Raw genomic sequence first — 22,449 nt, forward strand, 5'->3', positions numbered from 1 at the left:
AACACATACCACCGGGTTGGAGCTATCGAGCGCAACGTTAACGATATACAAGATGATATCGGTAGCATCCGGGAGTACATGGCGAGGCATGGGGGCGGAGGTGATGGTAGTGATGAAGACATGGAGTAGGAGGCTTGAAGGAACAAGGGGCTGGTTGGTGATGAGCCCACAGGTTTAAGTGCCCTTCTCTCTATCAAACAATTCATGGCCTGCGTGCCATTTGTCGAACAATTTACTTTCTCTAACTACTTTTTATCTTTGTTTTATTTTTACTTTATGTTTGGATGATACTTGACGATGGTAATTTAGGATGGTTTGTGCTTGTTTGGTTGGTATTGAGTGATTAAACAGGTGCAATGCAAGGGTTAGAGTGCTAAACATTAGCACTTGCAGCCCCGAAATGGAGAAACCGGGAGAAAAAACCTGTTTTTCAGGCTCACAGACAGTCCACACGGGGACGTGTCCAGCCGACACGCCCCCGTGTTCATCTCCCAGACCTGCTGTTGGTTACTGACCTGCAAATTTTTGCCAGACACGTGGCCGTGTTCACCCAACACGCCCCCGTGTTCAACTTCTGTAAGTTTTCATCACTGGCAGTTCGCCACGGGGCCGTGTCCAATGGACACGGGGCCGTGCCCAGACTGCCAGCAACAAAATTCTTTGCTTTTCAACATGCTTTTACACATTCTAATCAACCAAAAACATTATTTTTGGACACATTGAGGACAATGTGTAATTTAAGTGTGGGGGGGATGCTAAAACCTTGAAATTTTGCAAATCCTAAATACAAGCCTTACACAAAACTCTATTGGAACCGCTAAACACCCCAAATTTTTTCAAAAACTTTTTCATTTTTTATTTACTTGTCTTAGTTTAAGTTGGGAATAACAAGTTCTGAAAAGGTTATATTTTTACAAGTTTACAACCGATAGCGTCGTGATAACAAAGAACCAACATAAGAAAATTATGAAACGGCATAACAAGTCTAATTAAAAAATTCGATTATATATACTTGATCACATTAAAAAGCCCATTCCCACAAAAGTGAGTTTTGAGCCTTTATTGAGCATAAAATACACATATTTAGACTAAATGCTCATTTTTCGTTTCTTGTGTGAATAGCCGCTTGGTTCTTACAAATCTAGAACTTGCCACGACGATACATTCCCGGTCCTTACCAACTTAAACCCAAGTAAGTAAATGATGGAGGCATTAGGACTAACCATTTTTCTTTCAAAACCATTATTTTTCAATTTTTTTTATCACCTACCCAAAATCTCCCTAGATAGCCCCTTTGAGCCTAAACCTTTCATTTCATTACCCCAAAAACCCTTTTTACCCACCAAAAACCTTTTTATTTTTCACCCTTTATTTTAGTAACAAGCTCGGTTCTTCGTAAACTCGCCTTTTTATGTTGAAAAAAAAAATATTATGATGAAGTCAAAAACAAACAAAAGCTATATAAAAGCTTGTTTGGAGAAATACTTCAAAAATAAAAAGTCACTAAAAACAAGGTATTTTATGAAAACCGACGCTTTTTACGATTTTTCGCCCTTTTTACTAACCACTAACCCAACCACCCACCTTTAACCCAAGCCTAACCCTTCACCCCAAAAGTCCTCTTGATATTTACAAAGGTAAAAAGTTAAAAAGGAGGAGGATTGATTGCTTGGCAAGCCTATGGAAGGCGTAAGTTCCATGCCGCTCTCGAGTGATTCACTAAAATAAACACCTTCGGCCGAGTGTTGAGTGATATCCCGTGAGGTATGTGAACTTGTATATAAATGGAATTTTAATAAGGCATGCTATGCCCAAATAAGTAATTTATCTTATGAAACGTTAAAAATAAATCATAACGAATAGGATTGTAAATAAATAAAAATAAAACTTATAAAGACCTTGGATTCCCGACACTCTAGGACAAGCTAAAAACCTTCTCTTCTACCTATTCCATTTGGGAGTGTAAGCCACATTTAGAGAGTTTTGCTTGAGGACAAGCAAAAGTTCAAGTGTGGGGGTATTTGATGTGTGTAAAATGCAACATATAAATCACATCAATTAAGGCACAAAACTAACCCTTTTTAAGTACTAATGTTGGAAAAAGAATGTTTTTGTCTTCCTTTTGTATTTTCAGGATTAAATGAGCTCAAAATCACAAAAAGAAGCAAAAAGACAACTAATTCTAGCATAAATACAAGAAAAGGAACAAAAGTAGACTGCCCGGACCCTCAACGGCACCTCCCAAGGCAAAGGAGAAGAAACAGAGTCTGAACACGCCCCGTGTCCAGCTAACACGGGGGCGTGCCCAGGAAGCAGCAGAAAAGACAAACCAGTAGAAGCTTCCATTGCCCACCACGGGGCCGTGTCTAGCGGGCACGGGGGCGTGGTGAAAGTACAGCAGGCGCATTAATTGTAATTGCGAATTACAATTAATGAAGAGAGAGAATGTCAGACGGGCACGGGGCCGTGTCCAGCGGACACGGGGCCGTGTCCAGCGTTCTGTTCAGCCTATAAATAGAGGAGCTTGGTTTCATTCTCTCTCATCCCTTGGCACACCACCTCTCTCACACTTCATCCACCACCCACCACCACCATAACACCATCATCCACCATCATCATCCAATGTCCATCGTAGAGTGTGTGAGTCGTCTCGGGATCCAAGATTGATAGTAAGAGTTCTTGACAATCAAGGCCATGTTTGCCTAAGTCTCTTACATCACTTGGTGAAGACAAGTGTTTAGTATAATACTTTTTATTTTTAATCTTTGGCACTTTTTATTTGGTTTTGTATTAATGACTTTAATAACTAGTTACTTATGTTGAAGGTGATCTTTCCTTATCGTTTGTCCGTGGTGTCTTGGCATTATTTTACTGTCTATATAAAATAAAAGATTTTCACCATTCATATCTCCACGGTCTATATGGAGGTATGTTGGCTACCTGGTCGGGGGTTAAGGGAACGGTTTGGTAAGGGTCTTGCCCTTGTTCAGCGTTTAGAGGTCCTGCTTGGGACCTGGGTCAAATTTAGTAGGATCTCCTTCAATACCCATAGGTATTGGATGGCGGGGATCCAAACTCTTTGACCCCCTCATAAGTTAACTACTATTAATACTATAACCCGGCTATTTAGGACTGTATCCCTGCTGACTCAGACTACTTAGTCGAGGGTAACGTCACCGCCGAAAGCGGGGCCTACCACAATTTGCATTAATAACTTAATTCATTATCTTTCAATAATCCGACCCTTTAGGATTGTATCCTTGCTGACTCAAACTACTGGGTTGAGGGTAACGTCGCCTTCAAAAGAGGGGCCTACTACAATAACTAAGATAATCTCTTAAACAAGTGCAAAAGTGCGAAAATAATCAAAGGTTATACTAATACACGTGTCGGATCCAAGTGATTCATCTTGTCTATCTGTTTTTATTTTATTTTATTTTATTTTTCAGCATTTAGTTAGTTTTTATTTTTCTTAGTTTAAAACATTTTTCTAACTTTTTGATTTGGTTAGACGTTGAGGATAAACCGGTACTAAAAGCTCTTGTGTCCTTGGACGACCTCGGTATCTTACCAACACTATACTACGTCCACGATGGGTGCACTTGCCCATATGTGTGTTTAGTGTTAGTGAATATCGTGTTTTATAAATTTAAAACTTGGCTAAAAGTGTAAAAAGGGGCTTAAATACTCATCAAAAATATATATACACTGACACGCACCATGTCATATGATGGTTATAAGGTTTGAAAGATGATTATTTTTATACATATATATATTTTCTTTATACTAAGGTATTCCATATTCTTAATCTTCCGTAAACGCCAAACTCACACACTTACGTTTCCTCGTGTAGAAGGACTAGGTGCTCCAAGCTAAATCATCCACCAAACTTACTCTCGGATCTTCAAGTCAAGACTTGTAAACCGTGAGTATACTCGATCCCTTTTTCCCTTTTCACTTTGGGATGCAACATGTATGTCTATTCAAAACAACTTTTATGCTTAAACAAAACATACTCTATCTATGAATGAAACATGAAATTATTGTGAATATTTGCTATGCTTGTATGCTCTATGAACGATTTGGAACGTTATATGCTCATTAACTTTGCTAGCCCAGCTTAACAATTATAGCGCTATAGGATTGACGCCCCGCCCGTTATTCTTGTGGGTATTGTTAAGTTAAACTTTACCATCCTGCTAAACTTTTGGGATTAGGCTTGCTATGCGTTGTATTCTTGGGTTTGATCATATTGTACGTCAAAAATTGCATTGCTAGTAAATTTATTCATTATGTAACAGGTTGGATATGAGTTTCTATTCTATTATGCTATGTAGTCAAACTTGTATACTCGCCCTTGCTTTTGCATTGAACTCTATTTTAATACATGTTGCAGGTTAATTATTGAGATGATATTCAAGACGAATCAAGATTTAGGGTGGACTAGATACACACCTAGATTAATTTATCTTTTATTGTTATGATTTATGTTGAAACAATGTTGTTATCTTTATTTGAATTTTGTATGACATTAGTATTGGAAATGAAATTTGAATTTTATTAAATATTGTCACATAGTGTTATGAAGTCTCTTGCAATCTATACACACTTCGTCTCATCCCGATGTTTTCGCCATCGGTTGGGGTGTGACATTTATTGCTACTGTTTATTATTATGATGATTAGTGATTAGCGATAATTAGTGAATATTGGTGATAATTAGTGAATATTAGCGATAATTAGTGAATATTGGTGATGTTTTAGACTACTTGTGTCTTTTGTGATATGTTTAAATTGTTGAATCTGATAAATTGTTGAATCTGATATATATATATATATATATATATATATATATATATATATATATATATATATATATATATATATATATATATATATATATATATATATATATATATATATATATATATATATATATATATTTATTAATACCGCCTCGAACTTACGCCTCTTTCCGCCTCGAGGCATACGCCTCATGAAGCGGAGCGAAAACGCCTCGAAAAGCGTTTCCGTTGTTTTAAACCTTGGACAGAACCATGAAGGTTTGAAGGCTTCATATGATTCCTGTGTAAACTAACCTTGAAGGCTTCATAAGCTACATGTTTAATGCACTACAATGGTTCTGTCAACTGCAATGGTCATAGACTTTAACGGTTTTTTGTTAAAGTGATTTGATATAATATCGAAGTTTTTTTAAAAAGAAAACTGTTTTTTGAAACAGAATTTTGTTTAAACAGAATATTTTTAAACAGATTTATTTTTTTAAACAGATTTTTATTATTATTTAGTCGAAGTCGAACCGTAAGGCGCGTAGGTCCCTAACGAGCGTCGAAACTAAGATCGTTGTTAAAATATAAAACTTCGATCTTAGTTTCCACGCTCGTTAGGGACCTACGCGCCTTACGGTTCGACTTTGCCTAAATAATAAAAAAAAATATTTTAACGACGAACTTAGTTTCGACGCTCGTTAGGCCCGTACGCGCCTTACGGACGATGTCGACTAAATAATATTTTTTTATTATTTAGTCTACGTTGTCCGTAAGGCGCGTACAGGCCTAACGAGCGTCGAAACTAAGTTCGCCGTTAAAATATATATTTTTTATTATTTAGTCGAAGTCGAACCGTAAGGCGCGTAGGTCTCTAACGAGCTTCGAAACTAAGTTCGTCGTTTTATATTTTAACGACGAACATAGTTTCGATGCTCATTAGGCCCGTACGCGCCTTACGGACGACGAAGACTAAATAATAAAAAAAATATAATTTAACGACGATCTTAGTCGATGTCGTCTGATTATTATTTACTGACTGGTTTCCTTTTGTGCAGGTATTTGCACAAAATGATTTCCACTTCGATCACTGCTCGAAACAAAAGCCGGGAGTGGTGCACCAGTGGTTATTTATGTTTCTTATATTGCCTCTTATACAAGAGGCCGTGCGCTCTCGCCTACGGGTTGGCGCAATACTTCGCCTCCGCGCATCATCGACAGGAGCGCGGACAGTTATTCAGCGGCGCCTACGTGACTAGGATAGCCCTTTCGTTGGGCTATCATCCGGAGATTGAACGCGCCCATGTAGGCCCGTCGACACAGCCGAAGCGGATGGGGAAGAACGTTTTATCTGGAATGCACGTTACCAAAGACTTCCCAGACGGGAAGCGGTTTATGAATCCGAACGACACGCAATACCAGCTTGAACAGCTGCCGGCACAGTTCCCTCCGGTATTTCCCTCGGCCGATCCAGAGGTGCCGGCGCCGCATGAGCCGGTACCCGTCATTCTGGAGCCACCACATCCGCGTGGACCACCCGGGGCGCCTCAGTTCCCACGCCATGTTTGGCCCAGTCCTAACCCATCACAACAGCGGCTACTTCGACTCGCTGAAAGAAACAACTATCTGTTGGAGTGGGTGGCTGCGGAGCTGCAGCAGCGTCGACAGCATGACGGGTTACCTCCACGACCCTTCATTACGGATGCGGATTGGGATCAGCATCAGCAGCAGGAGCAGCAACCATAGTATTTTATCATATTGTTATGTATGCACAAACGTTTTTTTTGTATATATCAAACTTTTGGTGTATATATAAAACTTTTTCTATAATCAGTTTAACATATTCGAACAGTACCCAGGTATTTCCACTTATTTAAGCAATAATATTTTAAAGTTATCCGTATATACGCTTTTCGACGACATCGAGTAAATAAATTAACGACAATGTCGACTAAATTATAAAAAACATTATACATTTTTAACTCGTTATATATTTTAAGCGACTTAACGTTGAAACCGGGTGAGAATTTATATCACAAGTAGGCCCAATGTTGAAAAAAAATCTGGAAGGTAATATACGCTGCGTAGTGACCTCTACGCTGCTTATCCAAACCTGGTAAAAATTTGATGCTTCAAACCTACCAAAATGACACCAAAATTTCAGATGTTTTATATACGCAGCGTAGAGGTCACTACGCAGCGTATAGTGTAGGTCCCGAAATCGGAGGATCGATATCAACAACCTAATCCTTGTTTATAACAAACAATGTTACGGGTGCGGAATCCCCGTAACTATTCCAAATCAAACACAGTTAGATATAAAAGAGCAAGGTTTAACCAATGATACACACTCTATTGATTAAACGGATGAGAACAAGATCAAACTGATACACACACAATTTGACAGAGTAACTTTAAGCGTATTCTCTCATCTCTATCTAAAATGAAACATACTGTGCCTATATATAGCAGCTGGGCCATAGTGATCGACGAAACACCAAGTGGGCCGACGAAACGCAACTGGGCCACAACACAAGCCCATCATACGACGAAACACATCTGTTTCGTCGCTGATCATGACGAAACAGAAACAACAGACCAAGGTCTGTTAAACAACCTGTTTCGTCGATGGCTGCAAATTGTTAACTGTTTGCTGCAAACAGACAGCAAACAACAGGCACATATAAACACAAACAAATGACAGAAATACCCTTTACATGCAACATGCATTGTTCAAAGACTATTACATAACAGAGGAGACAAACAAGTCGGACACAAGCGGATAGGAGGATATCCGACTTGGTCGACGGCAAATACAGACTCGATAATTGATAAAAAACCGAACAAAATACATCGTAAATTACAAGACTAGTGACAGACACAAAAGTGCATCAACAAACTCCCCCTTGTCTGTTACTCGTCTTCGGTCTTTAAATATTCCTTCTTTAGTGTCGTTCGGACCACGAACTGCCCGAATGTATTCCCCGATAGTAGCAGAAGCAAGCGACGCGCTGAAATTTCAACGCCTGATGCGCGTCCTTGTCTTCATAGAATATGTCATACCGGTATAGCTTGTTAATGTCGGATGCAGACATGTTGACGATCCACGTCGGATCCAGCATCCTGAAGTTTTCTTGATCGCTGTTAAAAACGATCAATACCTCATGTGTGTCGGAATCATAACACCATTGTCGCATTTCTCCGAGAAAGTATTGATTCATTGGCATTAACGGTATCTTATCCACCACTTTCGCTGGCTCGTAAACAAGCTTGTATCTGCCAGTGTTGGTTGCCGGATCAAGCGTAAACTTTATCTGTTGATACCTGGGGAACTATGGCTTGTATGACTTGTCTTTCCACCCAGACTTCTTGTTCATCTTGATCAAACGCGCGAAAAAGGTTACACCTTCAAAGTTTGAGCGATTTATGAGCTTAATCTTTGTTAGTGCTGCCACATCATAAAACAGCAACGATGGAATGCTCAGCAATGATCGGAAATACTGTATACCAAACTCCCTTTTGATGGCGACACAGTGGATTTCTTTCACAAACGTCCAACAGAGGATTCGCCCACTAGGCTTCGCTTTTTCGAGCTGTAAGTAGTCAACCTGAGCAACCTCTGGCACGGGCTTGGAAACCCTTGACAAGAACCGTTGGCGCCACGCAGAGAACGCATTTGTGGCATTTTCTGATGTGTCGCGGTTCTTTAGATGTTCATCAATATTTTCTACATTTTCTTTTAGCCAATCTTCATCAAACGAGGCGAATTCCATTCCGTCCTGTCGAACATACGAAGACTTCTTCACATTTCCCTCGAAGACAATTTCTTCAATGTTTTCAACATTAGTAGATTCCGGCTCACTAGGCATCTTTTCAATCTCATCGTCATCAATATCTTTCATTGCTTTCAGAGTAATCAACTGCTGATGTGAGAGATCTTTAACAATTTCACCTTCTTCAAGAAATTCTCCAGTAACCAGATGAATAACCTGCAATGCCAGATTAGCTAAACTAGGAACAGGAGATATACCTGTTAAAGCTTCAAGCAGTTGTTCTTCGGCAACTGTTTCACTGGAGGTTCCTTGAGAGGATCCTTTCACCGATGGCTGATAAACGATTATTGCAGAGGATGTAGCGGCTGGTGGCTGCTGTGATGTAACAGAAGGATCAGGGTTTCCTTGATCTTCAGGATCATCATCCCTTTTCTACATAACCTCTTGTTGTTTACACCTATCATCCCACAGAGTAGCAACCCGCTTTCGAAGAAAATCATAGCCAGCATTAATCTTTTTAGCTCCCTCAAGTATCGTTGTATTTCGTGACTCGTACCAATCCTTCATGAAGTCACATCTACCTTTCAGATCTTCAGCTAACTTTTGAAGTACAGAGCTCCTTCTATCCCTTTCTGCGTCTGCAGCTTTCAAACGGACGTTTTCAGCCTTAAGATGATCAATCTCAGCTTGTTGGCGTTGTATTACAGCTTATTGTTCGCCAACAATGGACTTCAACTTATCTATGTCCACTTGATGAGTGATCTGATCATTCTTCGTGATCCTAATGAAATCCGTCTGTCTTTGAATACGATCTGCTGCTGCTTCAAGTTGAGAGAATAGAAAGTTATTCTTCTCGTCTTGATTCATTTCCGAGAAAATCCTTTGACGCTCACCACTAGGCTGAGAAGTGGTTGCTCTAATTGCAGCAGCCATTGATCTTTGAGGTACAGCCTGAGGAGATATCATTGGGGTTTCAGCAGCTGAAGACACTACAGGGGCTTCTTGAATTGGTTCTTGAGGAACAGATGGCCGAGCCGAGGTTCTCAAGTATTTTCTGGCTTTCTTCTTCTTCTGATGTTCAGCAGCTTTCTCAGCTTTCCTTTTCTTTAAACGTTCCGCTTCAGAATCAGAAGGAACGTATTCTGGATCATCTTCTTGTCGAATCTTCCTGAATCTCTTAACACCACGTTCATCGAGATACATCTCATATCCAGGCTCGATTAGATGATCATCATCGGAATCAGAATCAGCCTCGTCATCTCCACCTGCTGATGTATCGCCTGCTGATACACTACCTGCTGATGTACCACCCGCTGAGGTACCACCAGCTGATGCACCACCAGCTGATGCACCACCAGTTGTACCAACACTAGATGCACCAACGGCACCTGTATCGCCACCATCATCACATTCGTCATCACTATCACTCTCCGACTTATCAGAATCAACCGGTTCTGGACCAAACTTTTCACTCATTAGCCTTTTCAACTATGGCTCTTCGTCATCGGATTAACTGTCATCGTGACGCCACTTATTATTATCAGGAGCGACGTAGGCAATATCTCCTAGTGCACCAATCAACTTTCTTGGAGGATCGCTTTCCTTGTATCTTTTGTGAGCAAGATTCTTGATTATCCTTAATGAATTGAAGTTCATCGCCTCTATCTTCAGAATATCATTGTCGGCTTTATGAAGACCAGGATGTTGAACATTCATAATCATTTGAAGAAACCGAAGATACATCCAGAACTTGTTCCCGGTTATTCTGCTTCCAGTCCTTGTCGTATTTTCCTTCATATTTCCAAAGATGTACTTTGAGATGCTAAACGGTTTGTTTAGCACGAACACCACCATAAAACCAACTAGATCATTTCCAGCCATGTCATAACTGGCACGTCTATTGCTAAGGCACTAGATGAGAATATATAGTAAAAAGTTGTAGCGTAATGGCAGATCACCCTTGTTGATTTGCATGCTGAAGATGTCTCCAGTACACTTCATACGTAATAAGCAGCCTCGCGTACACATGATAGGAATTGAGTCTGGAGCGTCCGGATGGTCTTGCAGTTGTAACACATCGTTCAGAATATCCGGAGAGACTACGACATCCAAATCGTTCACACGGCCCTTGATAACATTCTTTCCATCCACTTGCACAACACTTGCGGATTCCCAAAACGCTTTGATAAGAGACTTGTATACCGGCGTCGAAAAAGTGACAGCATAATTTATCCGAGACTCCCTGATCCATTTTGTGATATCCATCAGTTCAGCAAGTTTTTCTTCCGGATCCAAATAGGCGATTTGATTATGGCGTTTCTCAGACATTATCTCCTCTTCCGTCTTGTTTTCCTTCTTTGTTGCGGGTTTCCATTTGCCTGTTTTTGGTGCCATCTGAAAATGGAAATATCCACAATAAGCAACAACCATATCACATATGCATTTAGACATGTATGGATACAAGTTCATGTATCCAATTGACAATTAACCTATCAAACCATGTCTACTGTGAACACATAACAAACTTTGAAATTTGCTAAGGCATGGACGACGAAACAGAAGTAGGTTCGACGAAACAGAAATTTGACAGTTCACCAACTCTGTTTCGTTGACCATTTCGTTTTGTCGATCGGTTCTTCGACGAAACGGATCCAATTTGTTTCGTTGACCAGTTATACGACGAAACAGATTCGTTTCGTTGACTTTTTCGTTTCGCCGTTTGCCTGTTTCGCCGTCGGGATGAACAGTTAGGGTTATTGGGTTTCGTCGATTTTTGGGGTTTCCCTGTTTTAAATGATGATCAAAAATCATACAGTCTATCTATTTCATAGTTATGATACCCAAGACAAAACTAGAACACTCTTAGATAGAACATTGTCATCGATTTTTTTTAATCAAAATCACACCAAAACCGACAAATAAACTAACAAACCCACATCCCCTGTTTTTTGTTACTTGAAACCCAAACCCAAATCAAAGCATGTATAATCAAATACAATATCCTAAATCTGTGTATTATCATGAGAAGACAAATCATACAAGATTAAAGCATGAACACAACAAGCAAAAAGGGTCCCGAGGGTTTCGGACAAAACCGACGGTTCAAAGTGTAAGAAACATAATCATCAACACATTTGTACCTTTGATTTTAGTGAGATCTGAAAGAAAAATGGGTGATTTGAGTGATTTATTGTGTGACCGAAAGTATGGGGGATGGGGTGTTTGGAGAAGATGAACTGATGAAGTTTGAAAAATGAGGACATGTCTGACAGTTGGGTCCCTTTATACACCGACTCACTTCGACGAAACGGGAATCTCGACGAAACGGGACATGGGCCTCGACGAAACAGAAATTTGGGCTTGGACTGTCACACCCCGACCGCGTAAAACAACAAAACGTGGCGGAAACGTCGGGGAGTGTTGTAACAGAATCATTGTTTCACAACCATGGATTAAATAGTTTTGTTTTATTGAATTATTGAATTCAATGTTTTGGTACAATTTAGAATAATACAAATAATTGTTTCTCAGTTTTAAGTCACTAAGGCACAAGTCCATCCTATATGTAGCGTGCATCAACAATCATCACATAGCAGTACCTGAAACATATATGAAAATATGGTACGTCAGCATAAAAATGCCTGTGAGTAACATAGGGTTTTGTGTATTAGATTCATGGCTTTAGATAATACGAGAAAATGTTTTATGTTTTCAAAATAGCCATGAATCTAATGTAAAAGTTTTGTTTATGAAAACGTGTCGTTTTGGAAAAACGAGTTTATAGAATAGGCAAAAATATACTTTGGTTTTGAAAAGTTTGTATAAATAGTATATCAAAGTATACTTTAGTTTTCAAATAGTTAAATGGATAGTATGTCAAAATATACTTTAGTAATTAAAATAATAGTTTTGGTAGTATATCTCAAGTATACTTTGGTTTAAGAATAAAAGTATTGGTAGTATATCAAATTATACTTTGGTTTGTAAATAGCATTTCAACTATGCTTTGGTTTAAAAGTAGCATATCAAACTATGCTTTGGATAGTATATCATAATATACTTTAGTTTTAAAATAACAAAGTAGGTAGTATATCAAACTATACTTTGGTAAACAGTAGCATATCAAACTATGCTTTTGTAAAAGTAGTATATTAAAACATATGTTGGATTTTGTACTTAGTATATCAAAATATACTTTGGTAGATCACATTTGTGAGCACATCAAACTGTACTTTTGTAGTATATCAACATATACAAAGAGAGTGTGATTTGGTATTCAACAAAGCCTTAGTGTATCAAACTACACTTTGGAGACTATAGAAATACCACAAAGGCAATTTCTATTTGGTTAAAATTTGGTTTCTGACATTCCATACAACAGGAATGGGGTGTCTAGTCCTATAGCGCTATATCATACTACCAATCGGCTGGGTGAATATATAAAATGGTACAATCCAACAATTTGTTTATTAAGTTTTGGAAAAACAATGTTTAAACCATAGGAAATCGTTTAATTTATCAAAAGAATATGTAATAAGCATGTATAATAATGTAGTTTAAAATCAGGAAAATAACATATAGGCATATATGTTTCACCCCAAAACATTTGAAAACAGTAAAAGAGGGGACTATGTACTCACTTGAGATTGCGAGTATCCTTGATTAAGTGTCCTAACAAAGCTCGGGAAATCAAGGAATCAAGTGGCACCTAGAATGGATCACTATGTTAAACAATCGGGTCCAAAGTCGGGAGATAGGATAGAATGAGGTTCTATAAATCAAATGAGTAATTGAACTCATATGGTATGATTTAATAGACCTAACATTCTGATTTGGAAGTCTACCTAAGTGCTTTTGACCCGTTTCGACCCATTATGGTAGTATAAGCCACTCTAATGCGTCGTTTGCGTAAAACTATGTTCGGATGGTTAACTATGTGCTATGTCAAGTCTTACATGCCCAATTATCCCTAAACATGTTACTAATTCATATTATATGTCAAAAATATGTTCACATAGTCAAAATACGGATTTTAGCTTCAAAAGGGCATTTTGGTCATTTCCTATGGGCATACAAGCTAACTAGCATACGACTAACCAATCCTATGTGATCATAAGGTATAACCTCAGTGGTTATTCCCTATACAACTATGATCACTAACTAAGCTTGGTCGGATCCTAAAGATCGACCAAACGGGTCGGGTTCGAAAGGCTAAGCGGTTGTTTAGACCGCTTACCTTGCGACCCTAAACAAGCACTAAACTAATAGTGTCGAGTTAGACATGTCAAAACATGTCTAACCTACTGATTTGGTATCAAAACAAAGCGTTTTGATACTCTAAAGTAGTTCCGTTGCAAAATGCGTGCTAAAACGCATTTTGACCGAAACTTTGACTCGACACTACAACTAGTTAACGTGGTAATCAGCGGTTATAATCACGAAGGATTATAACTATCGTGATTACAATCACGTGTCAAAGTTCAATTGAACTTTGACTTGACCAATTGATGGTCAAAACCGAAAGTCAAACTATTGGTCAAACTGTTTGACTTTCTGCTTAAACATAAAGAACAAGCATGAAAGAAGACTTACAAAGGGTCCTAGCTATCTTTTCTACAAAGAATAAGGTTCCAAGCAGATTAGAAAGCTCCCAAATCAGATAAGAGATGAGAAATGAGAGGAATGAGCAAGGATTGAGTGAAAATGTGAGGCTATTTATAGTTGCCATGAATTCATAAGATCATGACACTTGTTTGTGTGGGCAACAAGCAAGGATCTCAGCCATACATGTGTTAGGAAATGATTTGTGAACTTCGAGAACACTTAAACTTGGCCTCCACACAAGAAAATTGCAAGATTAGCCCCTGAATTTACAAACTGATGCTGAAAACAAAGTTTCTGCCCAGATATGATGCTCGCGTAGCGCGACGGAATAGGCAGGAGGTGCTCGCGCTACGCTACCATGTGTCTGATTCAGCAAAGTTTCAAAAATGGCAGAAATGGTCCCTGCACATGTTTAAAGCCTTTTTCGATGCGTTTAAACCCCGTTAACCTCATTTCAAGGCTCTAAAATGAAGTTAAAGTATAGGGGACTCAAAACATGCTCAAAAATATCTCAGATGTCGGTTCGTTTGATTGTAAAATCGCGTTGTTCGGTTAATTACGACGGAAGTCGTAACGAACGCAAAACCGATCCAAATTAAGCGATGAATGGAATTTTTGCATGGCGATCACTAAAATAAAAATATTTTAGTGTGTACAAAAATTTTGGATGTCCAGATGTGTCCAGAACGCAAGATATGCGCGAAAATGCAAACTTACGCCGTTTTTGACACTTTTAGTCCCTGAAAGATCATATAAGCATGTTTTCGCACACCGAACCTATCAAAGCTTATTTCTAAGCCATGTTTAGGTTATATATGGTATGTTTAACTTATGATCAAGTTCCGGACTGTTCGACACCATACGAATCGGTATAGTTTCGCAGTTTGACGCAAATAGTCCCTGCGATCGAATAAACTTGTTTTTGCCATACCAAACCTTCCAAAACTTATTTCTAAGTTATGTAAAGGTCATTTAAGGTATGTAAAGCCTATTTCACTATTCCGAAGTGTTTGTCGCGTTAAACTGATTACTTTTACGCATCAGTGCGCGTATAACTTTCCAGAAAGCGATTTAAAGCTCGGAATTGAACAAGAATTGATATGTGTAAAAGATACACATATTTATACAAATCCCCAGTATGAAACACAATGTTTCATAGGTTTGGCATTTGTTTGGTGTTCGAGGTGACACAGGTGTCACAGTCTCCCCTACTTTAGGAAATTTCGTCCCGAAATTTTATTCTAGAGGAAACTTGTGAAGACAACTGTGATCGTTTCGCTTTTGAATGAATCTTCCATTTCCCAAAGTAAAACTCTAGGTTACGTTTGGATTCTTAGCGAATCTGATAACTGCCAGAATGTCCTTGTTGCAGTAACAAAAACATGGGGTTTCGAACAACGGATAGGAGAATGTTTCCTATGAAGACTATTATAGGAAACTTGTGTGTGCTCGAAATCAGAGTCGGAGATTACAAAATAAAATGTCATTGGCCAAGGTCCAGGACTTCTAGTAATTTAAATAACGCTACTTTCGCAATGTAATAAGGAACACTTATATATAGGAAGTACCAGCGGCGTATCCACCATGCCCTTTTACATTGCTCCCGTCTCGTTATTCTCATCACTATAGGTCTTAACACATGACAAAATTTGTTGTGGTTTCTGTGCACTATATTCCATAATTACGTATGCATCCATAATTACGTAATCCCTTGCACAGTCTGCACAATTCATTTCATAATGTGTGGGGTAAAATCAATCGAATAAACATGAAATGACTTGACTAGATCACCAAAAGATCTTTTTAATTAAATCAACGAACGATCTTTTTAACTAGATCAACACATGATCCCCTTATCTAGATCGTCGTATAATCTCTTTAAATAGACCATTAAGAGATCTTTTTGATTTGGAACCAAATAATCGTTTCAATACAACACTTTGGAATCAAAGGTTCTTACTATTTGCATAGAAGCCCCTTAAGGATTTAAGATAGTACTTTGAGTATCCTTCAGAGAATCTATCATATGAAAATATGGAAGATTCCACCAGGACTTAGATAGCGAGCTTTGGAGTTACACATAGACACAAAATCACCAAATTGTGTATTCGTTAATTTAGTTATTAGCTCGTTTGTGAATTAATGTATTTTGAAGTACACTAGAAATCCAATCACGGACTTCCATTAGTACTTAAAACATCCTCAAGAATCTAACTATGAAGATAGGAAGATCTTATAAGGATTTGGAATTTGTTTCTGTCGTTTTATAACATTCGTTTTAGGATATATAAAGAATCCAATTAAGGACTTATGATAGCATCTTTATCAAATCAAAGATTTGAAATGGTACTTCAAGTATCTGATTAAGAATTGCACCTGTACTTTGTTTCTTAAAAGAAACTAGTACTTAGGATTTTTGGGGAGATCACAAATGATCATAGAATGAAGGAACCACAAGAGTAGTTTGTTCTGGAAAGAACATGGTTCTTTGGTGTCGGTATTGTAGGGGTATGCCAACACACAATCGGATCAGTTTTGGAAATAAAATTTGGAACAACCATTTTATTTATAATAACTGAATTGTCTCAAATGTCAAAAGATAACAACAAAGGAAATACAAAAGACTAATTGTTCACTGCTGCGTTGTCATTTGCATTTGCCTTGTTTATGTTGAATACTCGTCCACGTGCTGGATTTGTATTAACAAGTCTTGGGCAATTGTTCCTGTAGTGAGTAAGGTCACCACAGTTATAGCACGATCCAGGAGGAAACTGTGCTCGAACAACGGCAGGATTTGCAGCATTTTGGTTTTGGATAACATGGCGGCAGGTATTGACCAAGTGTCCCAAACGCCCACAGTGGGTACACTTCTGACACGGTGTCTGATTCACATGATGACGGTTGCATTTGTTGCACAAGGGTGCAGTACCAACATAATTCTTCCTAGCACGAGGCTGTGCTGGTTGATTTGGTGCAACCTGATCATTCTGAGCGACTACTGCGAAGTTTTGTGAAGCCTTGCGCTTCTTCGACTTCTTAGAGGACTCGGTCTGTTTATCCTTTGGTTTATCTTGTGCTGACTTGTCAGATGGTTTCGGATCGCCTTTTCGGAAAAGCTTACCCTTCCTGATTTGAGACTCAGTCAGGGTAGCAGATAGTTCAATGGCTTGTCTGACAGTAGTAGGGTTGCTACCAGTAACAATATCCTGAACTGGATCAGGAAGGCCATCGATGTATCTTTCAATTGCCTTATCCAAAGGCGTAACCATGGTAGGACATAACAGACTCAATTCCTCGTAACGATCAGTGTATGCTCGATGTTCACCGCTGTCTTGTTTGAGATCATCAAATTCCCGTTCTAAAGCCCTAAGCTCATGACGAGGACAAAATTCCTTCTTCATTAGAGCCCGAAGCTCTTCCCAGGTTTGTGCCATCGCTACGTCGGCACCTCGATCCCTCATTATGCCATTCCACCATGTGAGTGCTCTCTTCTGGAACACACTTGACACGAACTCAACTTTTCGCTCGTTTGGGCATTGCACATGACGAAACGTGCTTTCGAGACTCTCAAACCACTGTAGGAGCCCCGTGGCCCCTTCAGTCCCAGTAAATGTAAGTGGCTTAGCTGAGTTGAATGTCTTAAAGGTGCACTGAACATTGTTATTGTTTGCCTGATTTATCTGGGTGATAAGGTTCGGGAGTACAGCAGCGAATTGCTGAGCGATTAAGGCTGCCAAGGCGGCATCCTGAGCTTGATCACGTCGAGGAGGCATATTCTAAAAGGGCAAAGAAACATGCGGGAAAAAAGAGTGAGATGTCATTGGATATTCAAAACTGGATGTTAAGAATACCGACAAAGCATAAGGATTGTGACCATTTGTTCGTTACTTAAAACAAACAAACGACACTGTGACAAATCAAAGTAAATGGGTCAACATAATGTATCGCTGAAGACATGCTCGCCTATAAGTGAACACTCACCCCAAGAGTTCCCAGGTAAGAGTGACTGGTCCGATACTGAGGATTTGTACGAACACTCTAGCCTTAGACAGAAAACTCAGGGTACAGGCATTCACTCTTCCAGTTTGCATGTGTTCACATTATTTAGACCCAAACTTTGACGGGATTTTGAAAACTCAAAAGGCACAAAGCTAAAGATGAATCAAACTGGAAGGGTTCAAAACCTTATAACAAAGGGTTCAAAACCTAGTAATCAATCATCCAAGGATAGATGATTAATTTTCGGAGCGGATTCGTTATTGTGTTCTTGTTGTGGTTATCACCTAAGGATAGGTGAAGTGTATTGTTTTAAGACTAAACACAAGATAACTTGTGTTAGGGTCCTAGGAAGGTTATAGTCTAGGTCAAAGCATTACTAATAACCTAATTCCCTATAACCATTGGCTCTGATACCAACTTTTCTGTCACACCCTGACCACGTAAAACAACAAAACGTGGCGGAAACGTCGGGGAGTGTTGTAACAGAATCATTGTTTCACAACCATGGATTAAATAGTTTTATTTTATTGAATTATTGAATTCAATGTTTTGGTACAATTTAGAATAATACAAATAATTGTTTCTCAGTTTTAAGTCACTAAGGCACAAGTCCATCCTACATGTAGCGTGCATCAACAATCATCACATAGCAGTACCTGAAACATATATGAAAATATGGTACGTCAGCATAAAAATGCCTGTGAGTAACATAGGGTTTTGTGTATTAGATTCATGGCTTTAGATAATACGAGAAAATGTTTTATGTTTTCAAAATAGCCATGAATCTAATGTAAAAGTTTTGTTTCTGAAAACGTGTCGTTTTGGAAAAACGAGTTTATAGTATAGGCAAAAATATACTTTGGTTTTGAAAAGTTTGTATAAATAGTATATCAAAGTATACTTTAGTTTTCAAATAGTTAAATGGATAGTATATCAAAATATACTTTAGTAATTAAAATAATAGTTTTGGTAGTATATCTCAAGTATACTTTGGTTTAAGAATAAAAGTATTGGTAGTATATCAAATTATACTTTGGTTTGTAAATAGCATTTCAACTATGCTTTGGTTTAAAAGTAGCATATCAAACTATGCTTTGGATAGTATATCATAATATACTTTAGTTTTAAAATAACAAAGTAGGTAGTATATCAAACTATACTTTGGTAAACAGTAGCATATCAAACTATGCTTTGGTAAAAGTAGTATATTAAAACATATGTTGGATTTTGTACTTAGTATATCAAAATATACTTTGGTAGATCACATTTGTGAGCACATCAAACTGTACTTTTGTAGTATATCAACATATACAAAGAGAGTGTGATTTGGTATTCAACAAAGCCTTAGTGTATCAAACTACACTTTGGAGACTATAGAAATACCACAAAGGCAATTTCTATTTGGTTAAAATTTGGTTTCTGACATTCCATACAACAGCAATGGGGTGTCTAGTCCTATAGCGCTATATCATACTACCAATCGGCTGGGTGAATGTATAAAATGGTACAATCCAACAATTTGTTTATTAAGTTTTGGAAAAACAATGTTTAAACCATAGGAAATCGTTTAATTTATCAAAAGAATATGTAATAAGCATGTATAATAATGTAGTTTAAAATCAGGAAAATAACAGATAGGCATATATGTTTCACCCCAAAACATTTGAAAACAGTAAAAGAGGGGACTATGTACTCACTTGAGATTGCGAGTATCCTTGATTAAGTGTCCTAACAAAGCTCGGGAAATCAAGGAATCAAGTGGCACCTAGAATGGATCACTATGTTAAACAATCGGATCCTAAGTCGGGAGATAGGATAGAATGAGGTTCTATAAATCAAATGAGTAATTGAACTCATATGGTATGATTTAATAGACCTAACATTCTGATTTGGAAGTCTACCTAAGTGCTTTTGACCCGTTTCGACCCATTATGGTAGTATAAGCCACTCTAATGCGTCGTTTGCGTAAAACTATGTTCGGATGGTTAACTATGTGCTATGTCAAGTCTTACATGCCCAATTATCCCTAAACATGTTACTAATTCATATTATATGTCAAAAATATGTTCACATAGTCAAAATACGGATTTTAGCTTCAAAAGGGCATTTTGGTCATTTCCTATGGGCATACAAGCTAACTAGCATACGACTAACCAATCCTATGTGATCATAAGGTATAACCTCAGTGGTTATTCCCTATACAACTATGATCACTAACTAAGCTTGGTCGGATCCTAAAGATCGACCAAACGGGTCGGGTTCGAAAGGCTAAGCGGTTGTTTAGACCGCTTACCTTGCGACCCTAAACAAGCACTAAACTAATAGTGTCGAGTTAGACATGTCAAAACATGTCTAACCTACTGATTTGGTATCAAAACAAAGCGTTTTGATACTCTAAAGTAGTTCCGTTGCAAAATGCGTGCTAAACGCATTTTGACCGAAACTTTGACTCGACACTACAACTAGTTAACGTGGTAATCAGCGGTTATAATCACGAAGGATTATAACTATCGTGATTACAATCACGTGTCAAAGTTCAATTGAACTTTGACTTGACCAATTGATGGTCAAAACCGAAAGTCAAACTATTGGTCAAACTGTTTGACTTTCTACTTAAACATAAAGAACAAGCATGAAAGAAGACTTACAAAGGGTCCTAGCTATCTTTTCTACAAAGAATAAGGTTCCAAGCAGATTAGAAAGCTCCCAAATCAGATAAGAGATGAGAAATGAGAGGAATGAGCAAGGATTGAGTGAAAATGTGAGGCTATTTATAGTTGCCATGAATTCATAAGATCATGACACTTGTTTGTGTGGGCAACAAGCAAGGATCTCAGCCATACATGTGTTAGGAAATGATTTGTGAACTTGGAGAACACTTAAACTTGGCCTCCACACAAGAAAATTGCAAGATTAGCCCCTGAATTTACAAACTGATGCTGAAAACAAATTTTCTGCCCAGATATGATGCTCGCGTAGTGTGACGGCATAGGCAGGAGGTGCTCGCGCTACGCTACCATGTGTCTGATTCAGCAAAGTTTCAAAAATGGCAGAAATGGTCCCTGCACGTGTTTAAAGCCTTTTTCGATGCGTTTAAACCCCGTTAACCTCATTTCAAGGCTCTAAAATGAAGTTAAAGTATAGGGGACTCAAAACATGCTCAAAAATATCTCAAATGTCGGTTCGTTTGATTGTAAAATCGCGTTGTTCGGTTAATTACGACGGAAGTCGTAACGAACGCAAAACCGATCCAAATTAAGCGACGAATGGAACTTTTGCATGGCGATCACTAAAATAAAAATATTTTAGTGTGTACAAAAATTTTGGATGTCCAGATGTGTCCAGAACGCAAGATATGCGCGAAAATGCAAACTTACGCCGTTTTTGACACTTTTAGTCCCTGAAAGATCATATAAGCATGTTTTCGCACACCGAACCTATCAAAGCTTATTTCTAAGCCATGATTAGGTTATATATGGTATGTTTAACTTATGATCAAGTTCCGGACTGTTCGACACCATACGAATCGGTATTGTTTCGCAGTTTGACGCAAATAGTCCCTGCGATCGAATAAACTTGTTTTTGCCATACCAAACCTTCCAAAACTTATTTCTAAGTTATGTAAAGGTCATTTAAGGTATGTTAAGCCTATTTCACTATTCCGGAGTGTTTGTCGCGTTAAACTGATTACTTTTACGCATCAGTGCGCGTATAACTTTCCAGAAAGCGATTTAAAGCTCGGAATTGAACAAGAATTGATATGTGTAAAAGATACACATATTTATACAAATCCCCAGTATGAAACACAATGTTTCATAGGTTTGGCATTTGTTTGGTGTTCTAGGTGACACAGGTGTCACATGGACTTGGGCCGGTAAACTTAGCCCATGACGAAACAGAAATTGGGCTTATTCTGTTTCGTCATGACCTCGACGAAACAGCCCGTTTCGCCGAATACCAACTGGGTTTGACCAAGGTTGACACTTTTTGACTTTGACCAATCTGTTTCGTCGAATCCAGTCTGTTTCGTCGATCACACTTTTGATTCGTCGTCAACATTTTTCAGAAATACCAAGGCATGAAAAGTTTTTGCACACTGCATAGATTTGATCAATTGAACACTTTTCCATTTTGTTTGAGTTTTCAAATGCAAGAACGTTTTATGAAGTAGGTTTCAGGCTTCCGGCTGAAAACACCAAGCAACAACTTCGGCTTAATAAAAAACGAACTTACACACTACACTAAAAACAAATTTAAGGCGTGGAAAAACTAAACGAAAAGCAATTG

The sequence above is a fragment of the Helianthus annuus genome, chromosome 9 (assembly GCF_002127325.2).
Source record: "Helianthus annuus cultivar XRQ/B chromosome 9, HanXRQr2.0-SUNRISE, whole genome shotgun sequence".
NCBI lineage: Eukaryota > Viridiplantae > Streptophyta > Magnoliopsida > Asterales > Asteraceae > Helianthus > Helianthus annuus.